This window comes from Pagrus pagrus, assembly GCF_965226575.1.
Source record: "Pagrus pagrus genome assembly, chromosome: 17".
In the NCBI taxonomy this organism is placed as follows: domain Eukaryota; kingdom Metazoa; phylum Chordata; class Actinopteri; order Spariformes; family Sparidae; genus Pagrus; species Pagrus pagrus.
The window spans coordinates 26,049,113-26,068,836 of NC_140201.1; the positions used below are offsets into that span (position 1 = coordinate 26,049,113).

Below are 19,724 nucleotides of genomic sequence, written 5' to 3' on the forward strand. Positions count from 1 at the left end.
GGTGTGTAGTCCAGTAATAGAACTTCAAAAGTTATTAAGTGATGGTCTGATAAAAGAGGATTCTGTGGAGAAACTGTTAGATTTTCAATCTCGATACCATAAGCTAGAACAAGGTCAAGGGTGTGGTCAAAACAGTGAGTTGGTTTATGTACACACTGAGAGAAGCCAATAGACTCTAATAATGAGATAAATGCAGTACTAAGGCTATCATTAACGACATCCACATGAATATTAAAATCACCTACAATAATTACTTTATCTGATTTGAGGACTAGACTTGATAAAAACTCAGAGAATTCAGATAAAAATTCTGAGTAAGTAACAAGGGTCAGCACAAAGCTGGCTTTGCCTCGACACTGACCCTCGTAAAAGGATCAGTCCCAACAATACGGGACCCAGCAACTGCACCCGACCGTTTTGATAGTATTTACAGTTGCCTATGAGTATGGTGAAGTCAGCTTGAAATTGGCTAACAAGTTAGCTCCGCTTCGGTCCTCTATGCAACGGCGTTTGAAGCGAGTTTAATAATAATAATATTACGAGGGAGCTTGGTTGTCACAGTGAAAAGTCTGGAAATGTGCAGACTGGAGACAGACTATGCGAACTGTGTCCAAGAGTTTGGAGACTGTGTTGGAGACAAACACAGCTTTCGCTAGCTGTTTTTAGATGTTACCTGTTGCAGGTCAGTGGGGGATGGGAGCCGGGTGGTTGTGTTAGGGAGTCCTGCTGAGTCTGTATTTTTCTGGGCCTCTCCTTCTGGGTCCAATTCTGGGTCAAACTGGTGTGGTTGAACGACAGCATCTCGCGAGTCATAGTGATACATCCACCGTAAACATTAGCGTGAACGGCATCCTCTCCCTGAGAGGGGCGTGTAGCAGGACGGAGCTCATTAGCATTAAAGGTGCAGGCACAGAAACAGCCTGTTCTCAGTAGAGCTCACTTGAGCGACTTTCAGACAGCTGAAATTCAGGACCACGGATGGGTTTGGGGCAATACATTTCAAATACAGTGTTGTTGGACCTCTGACAGCTGTGTGAAATTGATGAAAAACAGTATAATATGGGACCTTTAATTGAAAAGTTGTGAGATTACTTTTGTTGTGAATTGGCACTACATAAATAAAATTGACTTGATTGACTTAATATTGAGGGATAGTCAAGTGAATCTTTTTGAACGATTAAGCCTCATTTGAAGGCAACCAAATGACAAGTAGTAAGTTAAATGCTGGTGACTCTTACATACCTCAACTCTAGCTCAGCATTAGCTTTGTGGTTATACCAAGTCAGTCTAGTTCTGGGATTCTGACTGGTGTGTGTGTGTGTGTGTGTGTGTGTGTGTGTGTGTGTGTGTGTGTGTTGCTACTGTGTACTTTACATGACAGACAACAATACAGCTATGAGTGGGAAAAAAAAGATCAAACTGCAGGAATTTGTTTGCTTGAGAACTGTGTGTATCTTTGAAAAGCAATAGCAAACGCTCACAGTTGTAGTTAATAACATAAAAGATTCTGATTAATCAAATGGGTTAAAATTTGATTGATAAATCAATTCTCACCACAATGCACTTGTTTCTAAGTACAAATCAAAATCTACTCCTGTAGCAGACTTGTGGGGTTAAATGTAAACATAAAGACTAAACAGTTTGAGATATGATTCCAAAGGAGAAATTAGCCATGTTTTATGTGGATATCCCACTCAGTGGCGATGGTAAATATAGTTAATAGAAGCAATAAATTCCTCAGTATGCCGTAACCCCTGTCTTGACAGAGAAAGTTGGATTATTAGAGTTTTCCTGCTTGCACAGCCTGCCTACATGTACCAGGATGCACTGCGTGCAACCGCCTGATGCTCCACCCCCTACTACTTACCAAAGGTGCCCAGCACGTGGAGGTGGGGATTTCAAACAGGGCTGTGTAAAAAAAGGCATTTGAAATAAGTTAACTACGACATTGCCAGTAAAGGGAAGAAGAGAAAGAATGTGACAAGAACATCGTAGTTTTCATTGTTATAATATTTCATAGGCAAAATATTTGTTTTATATGGGGTAGTGATGTATATTATACAGTTTATTTAGTATCCTTTAGATCTCAGTTTAGTGAGAAAAATATTAATTCATGACATTTTTCACAATAAAAACTGTGAAGTCCTGTTTCAAAGCTTTAAATAAATACAACAGAAACAATATTATGAAAGATGGCGGAGTGAACCAATGAAATAACAACTGTTTACTGATGACTCGCAGTAGCCACAGCCACTTCAGGTCGTATTTCAAGCAACACTAAAAACAACAAGGAGAAATATGCATAAATCTGGGTTCACCACCTGACAACTTTGGTATATTATTTTGTGGTATTAATAATGATTAAAAATAACATCCAAAAGACAGGACTCAACATGTGGCTCGTTAACTTCACTACAGCTGCGAGTATGAAGAATATTATATGCCAAATGTATTGCCTGTGGTCTGTCTGCTGAGAAGGAAATAATATATATAATATTTAAGTCTTCATTGTATAAACAAACAAAATTTGTTAAAGCAAGTCATTTGGCATTTTCAAAGTCACTCTATGAAGCTGAGGCAGATCATTCTGTTAGGGCTCAGAGGCTGCTGGTGTGAGGCTGTGAGCTGTCTGTAATTCTTTGATTACAGTTTTCATCAGTTTTGTTTCTCTCCTCTCCTCCTCTGCAGCAGGTTTGGTGGTCTGACAGATGACCTGCTGCAGGCTTACCACCAGGTTGGATTCACTGTCACCTGTTGGAGCAACAGCCCTGTGCGTAATCGGAGATGCTGCTTGGTTCTGTGTTCACTCGATACGCCCTCTTCGTGTTGCGCTCCAGCTACTAAAGATACTCCTCTTGCTCAGCTTCACTCATTCTGATGACTAGGGAGACAGACGTTCAACAAGTCTTTTCAGGGTCCTTAGGGCTATGAATTACGGGGCTTTGTGTTTTATTAATTACAATAAGCTTTAGTGTGTGTTTTCCATAGGCGCACACATAAACCACTGTTGCATTTGTTTTGAGAAGGGCTACACCTACACATTTTCTCAATGTACTTAAATGTTTTTTAAAAAAGCCTGCCCCAAACATATCGTTAGACAACAAAATGTCTTTCCTCTCGGCCCTGCTGTTTTTTTTCTTCCAGTTTATCCTTGGGATCCTGAAGAAGTCTCTGGCACACCTCTGAAACGCACATGCTGTTTCAGGGTGGTTGTCTGGTTGCAAAAGAAATATTCCGTTTCTGTTGGAATCGGATGGCAATGTGAGCAAAGGCTTACCAGTCACTGTTTTCTGACGGCAACTCTGGATAGTCACTGTCAACAATGCCTTTTTACACTAATTTAGCTGCAGCTCAGACTTTGACTCAAATAGAGATCCTGCTTGAGTATCAGAGTCAGTAAAAACACTGTAAAAAGACTCCCACTCTATAACTTCCTCTGCCTTCATGTTAAAATGACACTTTCACTGTTGAACACATGGCTAATTTGCATAGATAAGAAAGAAGTGTTGTGTTTCTGTCCCAGGTGACACACCCCCTTGTGCATGTATTATTTTAATCTATCATGCCATGAATGTATCAGATACCCAGAGGAGGAGACTAGATATCCAAACTGAAATGGCCTGTAGTTCTTTCGAGTAGCACTAATGTCACTGGACACCATATTTTAAGGCACCCCCTGAGAACATTGAGGGGGCTTTCTGGTGTGTTCATCAGTATGCCAAAATTGAAATAGATTGATATTAAAATTGAAAATTGGCAAAAACTTTAGCATTTGCCAACATTATGCTGAAATTAATATTGCACAATTATGAATTATTGCCAACATTACACTGCCTCCCATGGGGGACCAATCGTGTTGGCGTTTTGTGCAACATTAACAGGAAATTGTGGTTAAATTTGGCTGTCAATAATAATGAATGATTATCTGGGATAATTATTAATGATTACAGGGTTTCCTCCAGGATTTTTTTAAACCGTGCTCCCCCACGGTTTAAAAAAAAAAACGGTTGAAAAACCGGTTGAAAGAGGGGGGGTGACGACGACGACAACATGAATTTTGAAATGTGAAATTATGACTATTTCAAACTGAATGTTTTTCTAAATACATTTTTTACTATAGGGTTTCCGGTACATGAATTGAAAATAATAATTGAAAATAGGATCTTGCAGAAAATTACCTGGGCATTACCTAAGCTAACGTTATGTCGTGCTATTTAAAACGTGTATCTGAAACGTAGCGGGTTTCCTCTATCAATAGAAAATTAAGTTTTAGAGTTAAAAATTAATCTACAACAAAATAATATCTCTCTCTACTGTATGACCAAAGACTCGACATGCTTTATTAGGCCTAAAGTAATCTCTCTATAAAGGTATAGTTGGTAATCCTGTTCAGAAACACTATTTGTTATACTGGGTGAAATGGTCTTCCCATCCTGAGAGTAGTCCATACATAATGTGTTCAGAAAAAGGAAGGAAATAAATCAGACCTCTGTGGCAGCTGCAGGCCTGTAAAAACTCTGACCAATCCCTCCCTCTCGGTCCGAGTTGAAGGAACCAATCAGATGCCTTCATGTCTTGTCCTGCCTGCACCCCCCTCTGTCCCCCCCTCCTCCCTGCGCGCACTCATCACGTGTCACTGTTGCCGGATATATTCAGCACACTGCATATGGAGTTAGCAGGAGATACACACTCCAGGTCAGAAGGTGGCGGTAATGCACACCTAACAGTTGTTTGCCGACAGCCATAAAACAACAGTAGAAGAAGAAAGAGTTAGCACAGTTAGCAAGAGACAACAATGGCAGAGAAAATGCAGCCAAAAGTAGCACTTCCAGAAGTGATGCAGAGGTTGCTGTCTTTCTGTTGGACAGGTAATTAGTTGTTTTGCTTCGGGGGGATTTGTTATTTTCATGAAATATGTAACGTTAGCCAACTTAGCTACTTTTGTAGCTTGTATTAGCCCCATTCTAACGGCTCTCCTCTGCCCTGCTGACGGACTGTCTGATGCACGTTCAAGTTTGTGGGGGCGGGGCTTTGGATGGAGCACTGACGGGAGGGGGAGAAGGGGGTGGAGCTTAGACAAGGTGCCACTTTCAAATCTTGCTAGCTCTCCAACATTACCAACTATACCTTTAAAGCAACACTAGGTAGTTTGGACTCATTACTACCCCCAGCTGGTTGAGAAGTGCAATTATATGTTACTAGAGTCATACTGTCGCTGTATGAGCATCCATGGGGAAAATGAATACACGTGAATTTGTTGACGGAGCCGACGTTTTTCGGGAGTTACTGAATACAATCGCAAGCTGACGTTGTGTTCGGCGTAATAACTACAACCAACTCGTATGACAACAGTAAGTAGCATGCTAACGTTACCGATAACATCAATAGCCTAACGTAACTTCCGACCACACTGTTCAACAATTACGTTGATTATCTGCATGAACTAAGGAATCTGCAACTTTACAAGACAAGACGTTCATAGTGTTTTAGTAAGTTAGTCATCGTTTACAGTCACTACATGAAAACGTGCAAGCTGACGTTGTGGTTGGTGCAATAACTACAACCAACTCGGTACGACAACAGTAGCTAAGTAGCATGCTAACGTTACCTCCCGATCACACTGTTCAACTATTACGTTGATTATCTGCATGAACTAAGGAATCTGCAACTTTTCAAGACAAGACGTTCATAGTGTTTTAGTAAGTTAGTCATCGTTTACAGTCACTACATGAAAACGTGCAAGCTGACGTTGTGTTTGGTGCAATAACTACAACCAACTCGGTACGACAACAGTAGCTAAGTAGCATGCTAACGTTACCGATAACAACAATAGCCTAACGTAACTTCCGACCACACTGTTCAACAATTACGTTGATTATCTGCATGAACTAAGGAATCTGCAACTTTACAAGACAAGACGTTCATAGTGTTTTAGTCAGTTAGTCATTGTTTACAGTCACTACATGAAAATGAGCAAGCTATCGAAACGGACAGCATTAGCTTATCTCCCGGCTTTATTACATTATAAACTGTGGACAAATAGAGCCCCAATGAACACCACATAACGACAAATCAACTCAAAGTAAAAGTCAGTAAGATAATAAATATGTATACATGTAATATATGACTTACAAATCCAGTAGCATCAAGGCTAGGTCGCCATCAGTTCTCAGCTCGCACCACCAAGCGTAAGCTAGTCCAATATTTATCCATGTCCGGCTCATGTTATATCACTTTCTGTTTTTTTTTCTTCGCCTCCTCAGACAATACCTTCTTGGCTTTTTTAGCTGGCTCGGCCATGGCGTCGGATTACATAAAATCCAAGTAGCTGCTGGCTAAATCCACCAATGAATAAACGTGTCGTAAAGCAGGTTGCACTAGACTTCTTTACGTCAGGTATGTCGCTACCCTCTCAGGGAAGTTACACAGTGCGGTTTCTGCCGGCGCGACCCCCCTCAGGCTGCAGAGGCGTCACCGTTCATCCTATTAACCGTTATTCTACCACTTAACTGAGTTTAGAAACATTATTTTAAGGTCGAAAAACTACCTAGTGTTGCTTTAAGTGTCAATGGTACAAAACTAATATAAAAATAAGAATCTCTCTGAAATAATGATAGAAATAATGCGTATCCTGTATTAACCAATCAATAACACATTTATTCCGACTCAGGATTTTTTCTGGGGCCTAATCCATCTATAACATTAGGGTCGTTTTCACGGGTTTGAACAAAACTGTATCAATATAACCTAGCTTAGGTACAGGGCCGTAGCCAGGATTTTTTAAATACCGAGGTCAACATTCGGCAGACTCCACATGCATCTCACTGGTTCCTTCTCCTGCTCTTTCTCTCTCCTCTCCTCCTGTCTCTGTCCCTTCAACCTCTTCATCTCTCTCTCCTGTCTCATCCTCTGTTGAACTTTTAAAATGAAAAGTCTGAGTATACTACTGAGTCATGATTACTATAATTTGACCTAATATTTTAATGCCATGTTTAGTCACATTATTACTTATCCATCCAAACATCCAAATATTATTATTGATGGATAATTCATACTGTGACTGAACATGGCCTTAAAATATTCTGATTCATTGCATGTCCTTTCATTTTTCAGCCTAGGCTACATTTACAGTAGGTTACAGTTTAGCAGTTTGGCTTATGTAATAATTTACATTAACATAAACATAAAACAACATAAAAACAAGGTAAAACAAAACAAAACATTATTCTGAAGGTGTGGCGGCTTTTATTTTGCCAATTACATGTAGAGGAAACCCTGGATTATAATTACAAATAAGATGTAATGTACATTAAATTGCCATGGGAACATTCTCAAAACTGAGTTTATTCTCCACCATAAAGTCAAAATTTCTAGGTTATCACGTTCTAGAATACACATACAGGTGCTACTTGGACACATCTTTAGTGATGGACCCGGGGTCATAGGTTGTTTGGGGTCTTTGATTACCTGATATCCTCACCATGGCAACCCAGCCGAGGGTGATCAGTCCTTGACTTGTGTCCAAGTGGCACACTACTCCCTGGATCCCCCTCTGTATCAACAGCCACCTTGAGGCCTTTTCAGCGGCTTCCATGATGTTCTTATTGGCGCTACAGTCCTGTTGGTGGAGATGGCGCCCGTGATGGCAAGCCGTCCGCCTCGCTCCTTTGCTGTTACGTCTGTTTTCCTGCTCCTATTGCTTTTTGCCTTCGGATATGTTTCCGCTCTGCTGGCATATGATCGCCAAACCCTCCTCGACCTCAGGGCTTGGTCAGAGTCCCTGTTGCCATCTGATCGCCCACTTTTTGATCAGCAAACACCGGTGCTGGCTGACATTCCCGATCACCTGCGCCGACTGCCTACTGTCTCTCCCCGGAGGGATCATGACCAAAAGTCCCGCTCCAACGGACCCTGCGGCTCCGAACACCGATGCTGGCTGTCATGCCCTCTCCCCCAGAGAAAGCGCTCTAGAAGACGTGGGAAACGCGCGGGTGTGATTGCCCGTCTCAAAGCTCACCTGAGAGTCTTTTCCTCAGCTGAGTTGCGCCTAGGATCTTCTCCCCCTGCCTGGTTCGTATGCAGCCGATGGATCCGCCCTCTCTTCCCGGAGCCAGCGCCGCTGATTACTCCGGTAAACGGACCCGCTACCCTGGCACAGCTTAAAGCTGGAAGCTCGCGGAGAAAGTTTATTTACATCCAGCCTCCCGACACCGGCTCCATCTCATCCACCTGGCCTGCTGCTCTTCCTGTCGCATCGCGGACACGTCATCAGAGTGTATAAGGAATATCGCCGGGAACATCGCAAGACTGTGACATGCTGTGTGTGATGGAAGGAGAGGTGTGGATCCTAGCCTGCTCTGTCCCATCCAGAGGTCTACTGATCAATCCCACATTAAAACTGAACTTTTTAATGCCCAGTCCCTGTCAAATAAATCAAGCCTGGTTCATGATCACATTCTTGATAAAGAGATTGACCTGATGTGCCTCACTGAGACCTGGCACCAACCTGAGGTTTTTTCATCATTAAATGAAGCCTGTCCCCCCGGATACAGTTACCTGCAGAGGGCTCGCTGCACTGGCCGAGGTGGTGGTCTGGCGGTAATTTACCGCGACACTCTCAAACTGTCTCCTCTGTCTCTCCCTGATGTGTCCTCTTTTGAATATCTGGCCTTCAAATCAAAACCCCCTTCCAAGATCAATGCTGTACTGATCTACCGGCCACCCAAACCACACCCATCCTTCATCACAGAGATTCACGACCTTCTCGCCTTGCTCTGCTCTCTATCCTCCAATAACATCATACTTGGCGATGTGAACATTCACATTGATAATCCCTCCTCCCCCTGGCAGCTGATTTCCTTCATGTACTGGACTGTCTCAACCTCACACAGCATGTTGATGCACCTACACACACCAGGGGGCGCACTTTAGACCTGGTCATCTCAGACTCTCCCTCCATCAAAAATCTGTCAGTATATGACCTGGGCGTCTCTGATCACAGCATCATTTATATGGACATTTCCTGCCCATCCCACCTCCCCCAGCCTAAACGCGATATTCATTTTCGCAACATAAAAAACATCAACCCAGCCATCTTGCATTCTGACCTCCAACTGCTGGCCTCAGTCAACCTTCCATCAGTCAACAAATCAGTCGAACACTACAACCATTCTCTTCGCTGCCTCCTGGATATACATGCCCCTCTCAAAACAAGAACTGTGTCTTTCTTCCGCACTGCCCCCTGGTTCACGAAAGAACTGCGCAAGATGAAGGCTGCTGGCCGTGCCATTGAGAGGCGTGTCAAATCATCTGGCCTGGTGGTACACAAGCTGGCCTACAAAAATCACCAGAAGGCCTATGCAGCAGCCCTTAAAGAAGCCCGGTCCATCTATTACTCCAACATCATCAGTAACAGTCCGGGAAATTCAAAACAGCTTTTTTCCACCATAAACTATCTCCTTAACCCCAAAAACCAAACCCATACAGAACCCACAGCAGAACACTGCAACAGGTTTCTTGTATTTTTTAAAGACAAGATCAATTCCATTCCATTCCGGTCCCAGCTCTCAGGCTCCCCAGCTCCATTTCTGCCATCTGCCTGCCCTCAACCGGCACTTTTCAGCACCTTTGCTACAGTCACACAGACCGAAGTTGAGGGTTTCATCAAAAAAATGAAGCCTTCCACTTCCCCCCTGGACCCCATCCCTACAACACTCATCAAATCAAACCTGTCTGTCATAAGCCCTCTTATCACACAAATAATAAACCACTCGTTAAACTCCGGCCATGTCCCGCCCTCACTCAAAACTGCCGTTATCAAGCCTCTCCTGAAGAAACCCAACCTCGACCCAGCATCTCTTTTCACTGTTATGCCGATGACACCCAGTTGTACCTCCGAACTGACCCCAACCTACGTTCAACCCCGGTCCGCTCATCATCACCTACTCTAGCCCTCTCCAACTGCCTGGAGGAGATTAGGGTGTGGATGTGTCACTTCCTCCAGCTGAACAGTTCCAAAACTGAAGCCATACAAATTGGCACCCCTCATCAGGTCCAGTCATCACCCATAACCACCATCTCCTTCTCTGGTCAAGACATCCCCCTCTCTACCTCAGTTACCAACCTCGGTGTGAAGCTGGACCCCCAACTTACCTTTGTAAACCACATCAAACATCTGTACAAAACCTGCTTTTTCCATATCAAGAACATTTCTAAACTCTGCCCATTCCTCACTTTCTCTGATGCAGAAAAACTCGTCCACGCCCTAATCTCCTCCAGGCTTGATTACTGTAACAGCCTGCTCATCGGTATACCCAACAAACACCTTCAGAAACTTCAATTCATTCAGAACTGTGCTGCCCGAACTCTGATGAAAACCCGCAAATACGACCACATCACTCCCATTCTTCAGAACCTCCACTGGCTCCCCATAACCTCAAGAATCCAATACAAAATTGCCCTCATCACCCACCTTTGCATCTACAGCAACGCCCCGCAATACCTCAAAGACCTCCTTACCCCTCACTCATCCACCCGTAACCTCCTGTCCCAAAGTACCAACCTCCTCCATCAGCCCTGCACACGACTCCACACCATGGGAGACCGAGCCTTCTGCTCCGCTGCCCCCCACATCTGGAACTCCCTCCCTGAACACCTACGACAACCCCAGTCTGTGGTCACCTTTAAAAAAGGGCTTAAAACTTTTTTGTTCAGACAGGCTTTCCTAGGTCGTCCCTAGATGTTTTTATTCTCTCTCTGCACTTTAATCTCCTCCTTTAGCTGTTTTAACTACTGCTGATTTTAACGTGTCTGATTTTTCTCTTAGTCTTTTGTTTATTTTGTTTCTGGTTTCTGTAGCACTTTGAGATTACTTTATGAAAAGTGCTTTACAAATAAATGTATTATTAACGAGTTTAACGAGGAGTTTAGTCTGTAATGATCAGCCAGCAAGGTCTCGGCAACCAATTTCCACTGACTCACAGCGGGCTCTTCAGCCATTGCTCTCTCCAACACTCTGCGGCGAGACTTGCGTATTGCGTTCGTTGACCTCTTCAATTCTGTCTTCCCAGGGGACAGGGTTCCAGCAAGACCACTTGATTTGTTGACTCTGATGTTAATACCATGTTTGGCCAGAGCAAAGTTGTTGTGCTCCCGAGCTGAGACAAGAGGCCCTCCTGATGAAGTAAGCTTGTGTTGTGCTTTCTCCCCAGCTTTGACAAAGGTAATGGATCCTCTGGGGGTGTGCTGGTTCTGGCTTTCTTGGATTGTTGTGCAGATTGTGTCTGCCAATGACCTAAAGACTTGGACATGGCGCCAGCGATATCCTTCTTCCCTCAACGCCTTCGGACAGCAACTGAGGATGTGCTCCAAGGTTCCCCCTTTTCCTGGCATGCAGGTGTGTTTGTAATGTGTTACCAGTGCCTCACATGGGCCGGGAAGGAGGAAGCTATAGAGAGTGAGAGAGCGACACAGCTTGTGGGGACAGAAAAACAAAAGTTAGAGAAATGCAATGTTAATCAGAATAAGCAGATAGTTTCTTGTCAGCAGGACAATGTAAATTCTAATACTATAGGTAACTCATTTAGACTGAGACAGACCCACTGAAGAAGCTAGCAATCGAAGTCAAGGACTAATTAAAGGCTAAATAAGTAAGTAAGTTTTGAGTTTAGATTTAAGGGCGTCAGTAGAGCCAGATTTGTGAGTGTTGTGTGTTTCTGCGCTGTCTGTTTTCTCCGCCTCTTTTGTCTACCTTGCAGGGCCGGGCAGGCGGGGCTGACGAGGCACACCTGCTTTCACTCAGTTCATCACCACCTCCATAAAGCCTCTGGTCTTCGCTCTATTCCTCTGCAAGATAATTCCGTCTCGTCGGTAGAGCTGACCGTATTAAGTATTTCTAAGTGTGCTGCTCGTTTCTTCGTTCGTGAGTTTGACGTGTGTTTTCTCTCGTGTTCTTTCAGTTTCACTTACCTTGCTGCCTCGTCGCCTGCGTTCCTGAGTTGGTTGCCTCCGTGCCTGAGTGTTTTGTTCGACCTGGATTTTCCCCGCTGCCTTGCCAGCCACCACTCGTTTTGTTTGTGGACACCTTTTGTTAAAATAAACATTGCTCTGCTCCTATACGCCTGCCAGTCTGTGCTTCCAGGTCCTACCCCCGTCTAGCCGTAACAAGATTGTTTGATGTCAGCTGGGAGGTTATTCCAAAGGAAGGGGGCACGATAGGAAAAAGCCTTCCTAGAAAAGAAGACTTCTTCTTAACCCTAGGAACCGTCAGGAGCCCTGAATTTTGAAAGCGTAAAGCACAAGTTGGAATATATAGTATAATGAGATCTGATATGCACGACGGGGCAAGGCCGTGCACAGTTTTGTATGTCATCAGCAGCACCTTAAAGTCTGATCTTATATGAATTGGGAGCCAATGCAGTGAGGCTAGGATTGGTGTAATATGATAAAATTCTCTTGTACGTGTCAAGATCCTAGCTGCAGCATTCCGAACCATCCGAAGACTTTTAGTGCTCTCACACGGCAGACCAGAAAATAAGGCATTGCAATAATCCAGCCTAGACGAAACAAAGGCATGAATCAGGATCTCTGCGTCAGCCGTGGACAAGAAGGACCTAATTTTAGCTATATTGCACAGGTGGTAAAAAGCGATCTTGCTAGTTTATTTGATGTGCTGATCGAAAGAGAGGGTAGAATCAAAAGTAACACCAAGGTTCTTGACAGTTGAACTTGAAACTAAGAAATAACACAGTTGTCAAGAGTTACCCGCAGATTCCACTGGATACGGTACAGCTACGGTACGGCTGCGTTACGGCCCCGGTACGATTGTGCTCCGTCGTCCTCGTCCGGCAACCCCCACCAGTTGCGTTTTGAGTCCGCTGCGGCGCAGCTCCGCCGATCAGCTGGAGAAACGAAACCGAGGAATTCCCGCGATAATTACATTATCACACACGAACGCAGTTATATGTATGTGTTATAAACACAACAACACGAAGTGTTCCCGACCGACGGATTAGAAGAAGAGCTTGTATTTGTCTCTTTTTTGAGGTTTTTGTGTTTGTATCAACACGGAGTGTTTTATTTTGAAAATCAACCGGATTTCTTGTTGTTGTTTCGTGTCTGACTTCCTGTCTGCTCTGTGCTAAATTCAGCTGAATTGCTGCGTTGTGTTGCGGCGTCCGCCAGAATAGAAGTCCTGCGTATCTGCTCCGCAGGGCTGCGGACTGCCGGAGCTGGCACGCAGCAGACACGCAGCGCAGCGGACCTGGTGGAAGTTAACACATAGACTAAAGTGCTACGGATCAGCTCCGCCGCCGTGGCGGAGCCTTAACGCAGCCGTACCATATCCAGTGGAATCTGCGGGTTACTGTCACCTGATCAAAGTGGTGTCTCTGTCGATCAGGGGCAATGACCAGCATCTCAGTTTCATCTGAATTCAGGAGCAGGAAGTTTTCTGACATCCACGCCTTCACTGCATACAAGCAGGTCTCTAATTTCGTGATTTGGGATTTATTGTCAGCCTTTATGGGCACATACAGCTGAGTGTCATCCTCATAGCAGTGGGAATGTATGTGTGAAATGTTCTGTGTTTGGACAGATGCTTTGGCAACAAACTTTCATGCCAATAAAGCCCCTTTGAATTGAATTGAATTGAATTGAATTGAATTGAATTGAATGTATTCCATAACTGAATAATTTGGCCAAGGGGTGAAATATATAAAGAGAAGAGCAAAGGGCCAAGAACAGAGCCCTGGGGAACTCCATACTTCACATCAGAAAATATTGATGTAGTATTATTGTAAGAAACACATTGTGTTCTTTCGGATAGGTAAGACTTTAGCCAAGCGAGAGCCAGGCCCGAGATGCCAAATTGACTTTCAAGTCGGTCTAACAGTATGCCATGATCTATGGTATCAAATGCAGTGCTGAGATCCAGTAACAGAAGCACTGAGGTAGAGTTTGACTCCAAAGTAAGTAGAATGTCATTTAGCACTTTGACAGGTCCGTTGGAATGACTGATTGAAAATGTTCCATAAGATTATTATTAAGAAGGTAAACTGAAAGTTGCTGGGACACAACTCTTTACAAGACTTTAGAGAAGAAGGGAAGGCTGGATACTGGTCTATAATTATTTAGAGATCCTGGGTCAAGATGTGGTTTCTTAAGTAGAGGCTTAACCACAGCAGACTTAAAACTACCTTAAAACTCACCTTCTCTCCTCCAAACATATTGCTGCTCATTGTGGCCAAACAACTCAGTTTTTGTTTCATTTGACCACAGAGTTTTCTTCCAGAAGGTTTTTTCTTTGTCCATGTAATCAGTCGAGCTTTAAAGGATAACTACCGTTTTTTACAACCTGGACCTTATTTCTAGCAAAAAATATTATCATTTACTCACCCAGATAACTTTGGTGTCATTTGGCGTCGTTCGGACGAAATTAGATCCAGTGTAGCGCCGGTAAATCCATATAATGCGAGTGAAGGGGCACTGAAACACAGCCTCTATATAACGCATTATCTGCCACCAAACTAGTTCATTTCACCAATATTTTGTCATGATACGCTAGTGCTATTCCCCTCTGAGTCCGGGCTTGGCTGTTATCAACATCCGGGGTCAAACTAGCAGTAGCTGCTACAGGTAAACAAGCCAGCTGTCGCGGGTGCCAGCGCAGCTCAGAGATGACATCTTCCAGGTCAGAGGTAGTAGGTCAACCTACAGACCCCGGATGTTGACAACAGACAAGCCCGGACTCAGAGGGGAATAGCACTAGCGTATCGTAACAAAATATTGGTGAAATGAACTAGTTTCGTGGCAGATAATGCTCATAGAGGCTGCGCTTCGGTGCCTGGATCACTCGCATTATATGGATATACGCAGCGCTCCACTGGATCTAATTTCGTCCGAACGACGCCAAATGACACCAAAGTTATCTGGGTGAGTAAAGCATCATATTTTATGCTAGAAATAAGGTCCAGGTTGAAAAAACGGTAGTTATTCTTTAAAGTGCCATGTCTGGAGCAAGGGCTTCTTCCTAATACAGCAGCCTCTCAGCTCTGTCTTCCAGCTTCTAATTCACTGCAGACCTGCTTTTTGGTGGTTTTTGGTTGACTCTTGACTCTTGACTTACAAACAGTTGTTTGTAGACTTGATCTTGGGACCTGTAACTGCTTTGAAATGGCTCCAAGACTTTCCTGACTTGTTCAAATCAATAATGTGCTCTTTCAGATCAATGCTGAGCTCCTTAGACTTTCCCATTGTAGTGTTTGTGGCTGAATCTAATGGCTGTATCAAACAAGCCCTATTAAAATGGGCCCAGAAAAGTCATCAGCTGTTATCAATCAGAATCACTCAGAGGAAGTTAAGAGGCCATGATACAAAGAACACTTGATTCACACAACTTTCTTTGATCACCTAAATTGATTGTTCAAGTTGCTGTATGTATATTTTTGAGCGCACACCATACTTTCTCGTGAGCATGTGATACTTTCATGTGTTCACAAGCTACCAGAAACATAATGATTTTTCTTTCTGGCCATGTCCCCTAAGTGGCTCTGTATGCATGAGACAAATAAGAACAGTGAAATCATAATCAAAGATATGAACAATAGGTATACACAGAGCAAGATAAAATACAAGGTCTTTGTGTTTATTCATGGTGCTATTTTATTACATGTCTGCCTGTAATGGCAAATTTAGGGTGCACAAGTAAGAAAGATATTGAAAGAAATGTTGGGTTGCTTGTTTTAAATAAAAACGGGAATGCCACGATGAAGACAACATAACAGTGACAAAACTATAACATGTTGGGAGGACTTCACAGACAATGAGGTTTAAAAATTGACAAAATATATACTACATGTGTTCACTAATTATGTGTCTGATTTAAATGGGCAGTGTGCACGAATAAGGAAGTGAACTTATGGCTTGTGGCTTATGTACTGTATTGTTACAACAATGTAATGTTATAGTGCATTTGTATACATATAATATTTGTACTTTTTTTTTCTAACCCTAACCCAATTTTTAAATTGGTTAAACCAATAGTTTGAATGATGGTTTTTCTGCTTCATAGTGTATATTAAAGGGGCACTATGTAGTTTAGGAGAAGAAATTCAAACTCAGAATTTATAACATTAACAATTAACAATATAAATGTATATATATTTATGTGTGTATATATATACACACACAGTATGGAATTGAGTTGTCCTTTAAGGTCAGTTTGTTTTTTCAGTCATGAAAACAAATTTTATTTTAAAAAAAAACAGTCAATGAGGATCTTTCTCTTCTGATTAAAATTCCTTCCCCAAAACTAGTGCTGCTTTAATAAATTAATTTGTTAATGACTCAGACAGGCTCCCACACAGTGCTACACTTGTTATTGATCTATTGGAAGTGTCTGACTCTGTTAAATAATTTTATTTAGCAGAAAAAACATCACTTTTAGGTTCAGAGGTTCAAGTTTATCACATCTTGGGTCATGGTGTTAGCAATTCCTAAGTTTATATAAAACCTTCTAAATAGTTTGAAGTCATTTATTTGGTGATTAAGAACAGCTACATCAGGATGCTTTTTGTTGACTTTAGCTCATCATTCAACGCAATCTCACCCATTAAGCTGATTGGAAAACTAAACACTCTGGGCTGCAGTACAATGCTCTGCAACTGGATACAGGACTTCAACACAAGTAGACCCCAGAGAGTTCTGATTGACAGTGATATCTCCTCTACGTTAGTGCTCAACACTGGAGTTCCCCAGAGCTGTGTGCTCAGCCCCCTCCTGTTCACACTGTACACCCATGACTGCACTCCCAGACATCAGGAGAACTCTATTGTGAAGTATGCAGACGACACCATCATCAGCGGCTGCATTATAAACAACGAAGAGAGTTCATATTGTGAGGAAATCCATAACCTTGGTGCACAAAGAACTATCTCCTGCTCAACGTCAGCGAAACCAAGGAGCTGATTGTTGATTTTAGAAAAAAGGAGGCAAAGACACACACCCCTGTCTATATCAATGTAGAGCAGGTGGAGCAAGTCAAAAGTTTTAAGTTCCTAGGAATTATCATCACTGAGAACCTATCTTGGTCATCAATATCACCACCCTGGTTAAAAAAGCACCGTAGTGACGTAATTTACTAAATCAGATTGCACAATTAGAACTTCAGGAAGATCGCAGCAGACATTGTAGAATTTGTAATTTGTTTGCTAGGAGTCATCTGTCCTTAAAGGTTAACTTGTGCATCTGAATGGGGTGTTGAGTTATGTCACAAAGCAGTGCTAACGTGCTTGGGATGAGAATGTCATGCAAGTCCACTCACTGTAGGTTAGGAACTGGTCTAATTAATTAGTGTAATTACAACATTAACCAGATAACCTTTTAGATGTGTTGAAGTGTTGCAATAGTTGCAATGATTATTGCTTTAATCTTTAATCTTAAACTTCACTCAAATTAACCTAATTTTAATGTCATGTTAATCCCCCTTAAGTTGAGTACACACTGCCCATTTGGTACATGAAGTACAAATGTGAAACATAACCAGAAATACTGTAGATGCTGATGCCTTGCTTAGTAGATATGAGTAAAGGGATGTCCACACCAAGAACCATACCCATAACAATAACAATGTGAGCATCCACACTGATGAAAAATAACATTCTGTAAACAGTGGCACCAAGCATGCGTATCAGTGACCTGTTACTGCTCAATGTTGCACAGAGCAATGAAAAAGAAAATATGGTTTTACAAAGTTCTTCAAAGATGTGGAGTTAGGAGAACCCAACTCTCTGTTAGGAGAGCTGGCTACTTTTGAAGACAAATTTTATTCATACTTTTGGCTGAGTCAACATCAATTATCCCGGTGATCGTCATGAAGGACCAATATTATAAGCACTCCTGCAATATTATGTTGTTGGAAAAAAGTCCCTGGCTGTTATTCTATAATTCATGAAATTGCTCTGAAAGTGATCCAGGCGATACCGTTTCCCGATGTCATTTTCGTTTTAGTTGTGGTGTGGTCTCTGCTGACAGTTATAGTTATTGTTCTTGATGTGGAAGGCCCTTAAAACTGTATCAAGTGACAGGAATGTTCTTAATACAAAATGTTGAAGTCACACTTGCAGAGTAGTTTTACAAAACAAAACACACACAAAAAAGACAGAGGTGGGAATACATAAAGAAAAGGTTATTTCAGTCACTGCTGTTTGCTTCGTACTGATAAAAGCCCCATTCTAGTGACACAAGCACTACAACAACAAGAACAATTTAAAAACAATCAAAAGATGTAAAATCCATCATCAACAAATGTTTAAGCCAGAGCTTTACACAAGGTGAAACGAGTAATTGCCCCCGCCGTTTGATAAAATCAATCTTTTTTTGTACATAAATTGAAAAAATATTTTTTCACATTGAGAAGGAAAATAAAATATTAACTGTACAAGAAATGACACCAAACTCGCTCTAAGATTTGAGAGGGTTGCTCGGTTCCCAATGTGTACAATCCCACAAAAAATCACCTACAATTCTTTTGTCAATGCTGTTTGGAACACATTTAAAAACACTTGACCTCCAAGTTATTGATAACCAATTCTGATGGTAAGAAAAGCCGTAGAAAAATAATGTACCAGTAATCTCAAGATTAAAAGACCAAATGCCCTTGAAAATGTTTCTTAAAATCTCTAGAGTGTATATATTCCAGAGGAATAAACCACAAATGCTGTAGTTTATGTTCTTTTTTTCCTCCTTAAAAAAAGTTATTTTTGTCATCAGTCCAGCGGTTGATTTTTTGGCAGTAAGTGGAACAAGAGGGGATTGTGGGGAATACGGGGAAAGTTCTTAGGAATTTTCTGGTGATTTGTCTCCTTCAGGGCAAACTTCACACGCATGGAGGTTAAAGTTTATTGTTCAACGTTGAAGCCTGTTCCCTCTGATGTGGTCTGGTGGTTCATGTCAAAGGCCGTGCAGTTGGGTGTGATGGCTGGGGGTGCTGCAGTCAAAATGGTATGATGTGACACAAGTATGGAGGAAGAGTGGGGGCAACTGACAGGTCTAAGGGGTGATTTAAAGATTGGTAAATTGGGAGAAAGAGAGATGGAAAGATGGTCAGAGAAAAACAGAGAAATATCTTTAGTGGAAATTAACAACCAAACGTTTGCACTTTATATTTTATTACAAGAATACACCAGCAAAATCACAGAAGGGAAAGTAAGAAAATAAAATTTAACTTAATTTAATGACTTTACTTGCTTTAATTTAGATCATTACTAAATGTTATTCATAAGGAGGCCCTTACATCATTATGAAATTTGATATTGAAATCATAATAATGTAAATGATAGTAATGATGGTTGCAGTAAATTTCAAATAAAATCAGGTGTTCACTAAATGGTGATTCTCACATAGAAGCCTGGGAAGTGGCCAACACAAACATAGAAAGGCCAGGGAAAAAACTAAGGCCACGCTGGAATGACTTGTGCTATAATTGTTCAAATGGTAAATTCAATCATTTATAGCCTGGCGGATTCCTCTGGACAATTCTCCTCCGCTGCCCTTTTATAATTACACATAGATGGACCCTGGCCGGAGTTTTCCAAAAGCTCCATTTTCAGTTACCTGAAGCCCTATTTTGCATATAACCCACAGTAAAAAGCTTTTTTAGTCACATGGACCAAAGCAGACCCTCGCTGATACATAGACATGTAAACTGAATTGGCCTGCCTTTAGTA

General features: G+C 42.2%; 1 protein-coding gene across 1 annotated transcript in view; it reads right to left on the reverse strand.

Annotated features, from left to right (window-relative positions):
* Positions 1-15,622: 15,622 nt before the first annotated feature.
* The window catches only part of epb41a (erythrocyte membrane protein band 4.1a), a 68,788-nt gene continuing 64,686 nt past the window's right edge, over positions 15,623-19,724 (reverse strand). The window contains exon 21 of the mRNA XM_084378569.1: positions 15,623-19,047. The gene's annotated coding sequence lies outside the window, so the exon portion shown is untranslated. The remainder of the gene's footprint in view (positions 19,048-19,724) is intronic.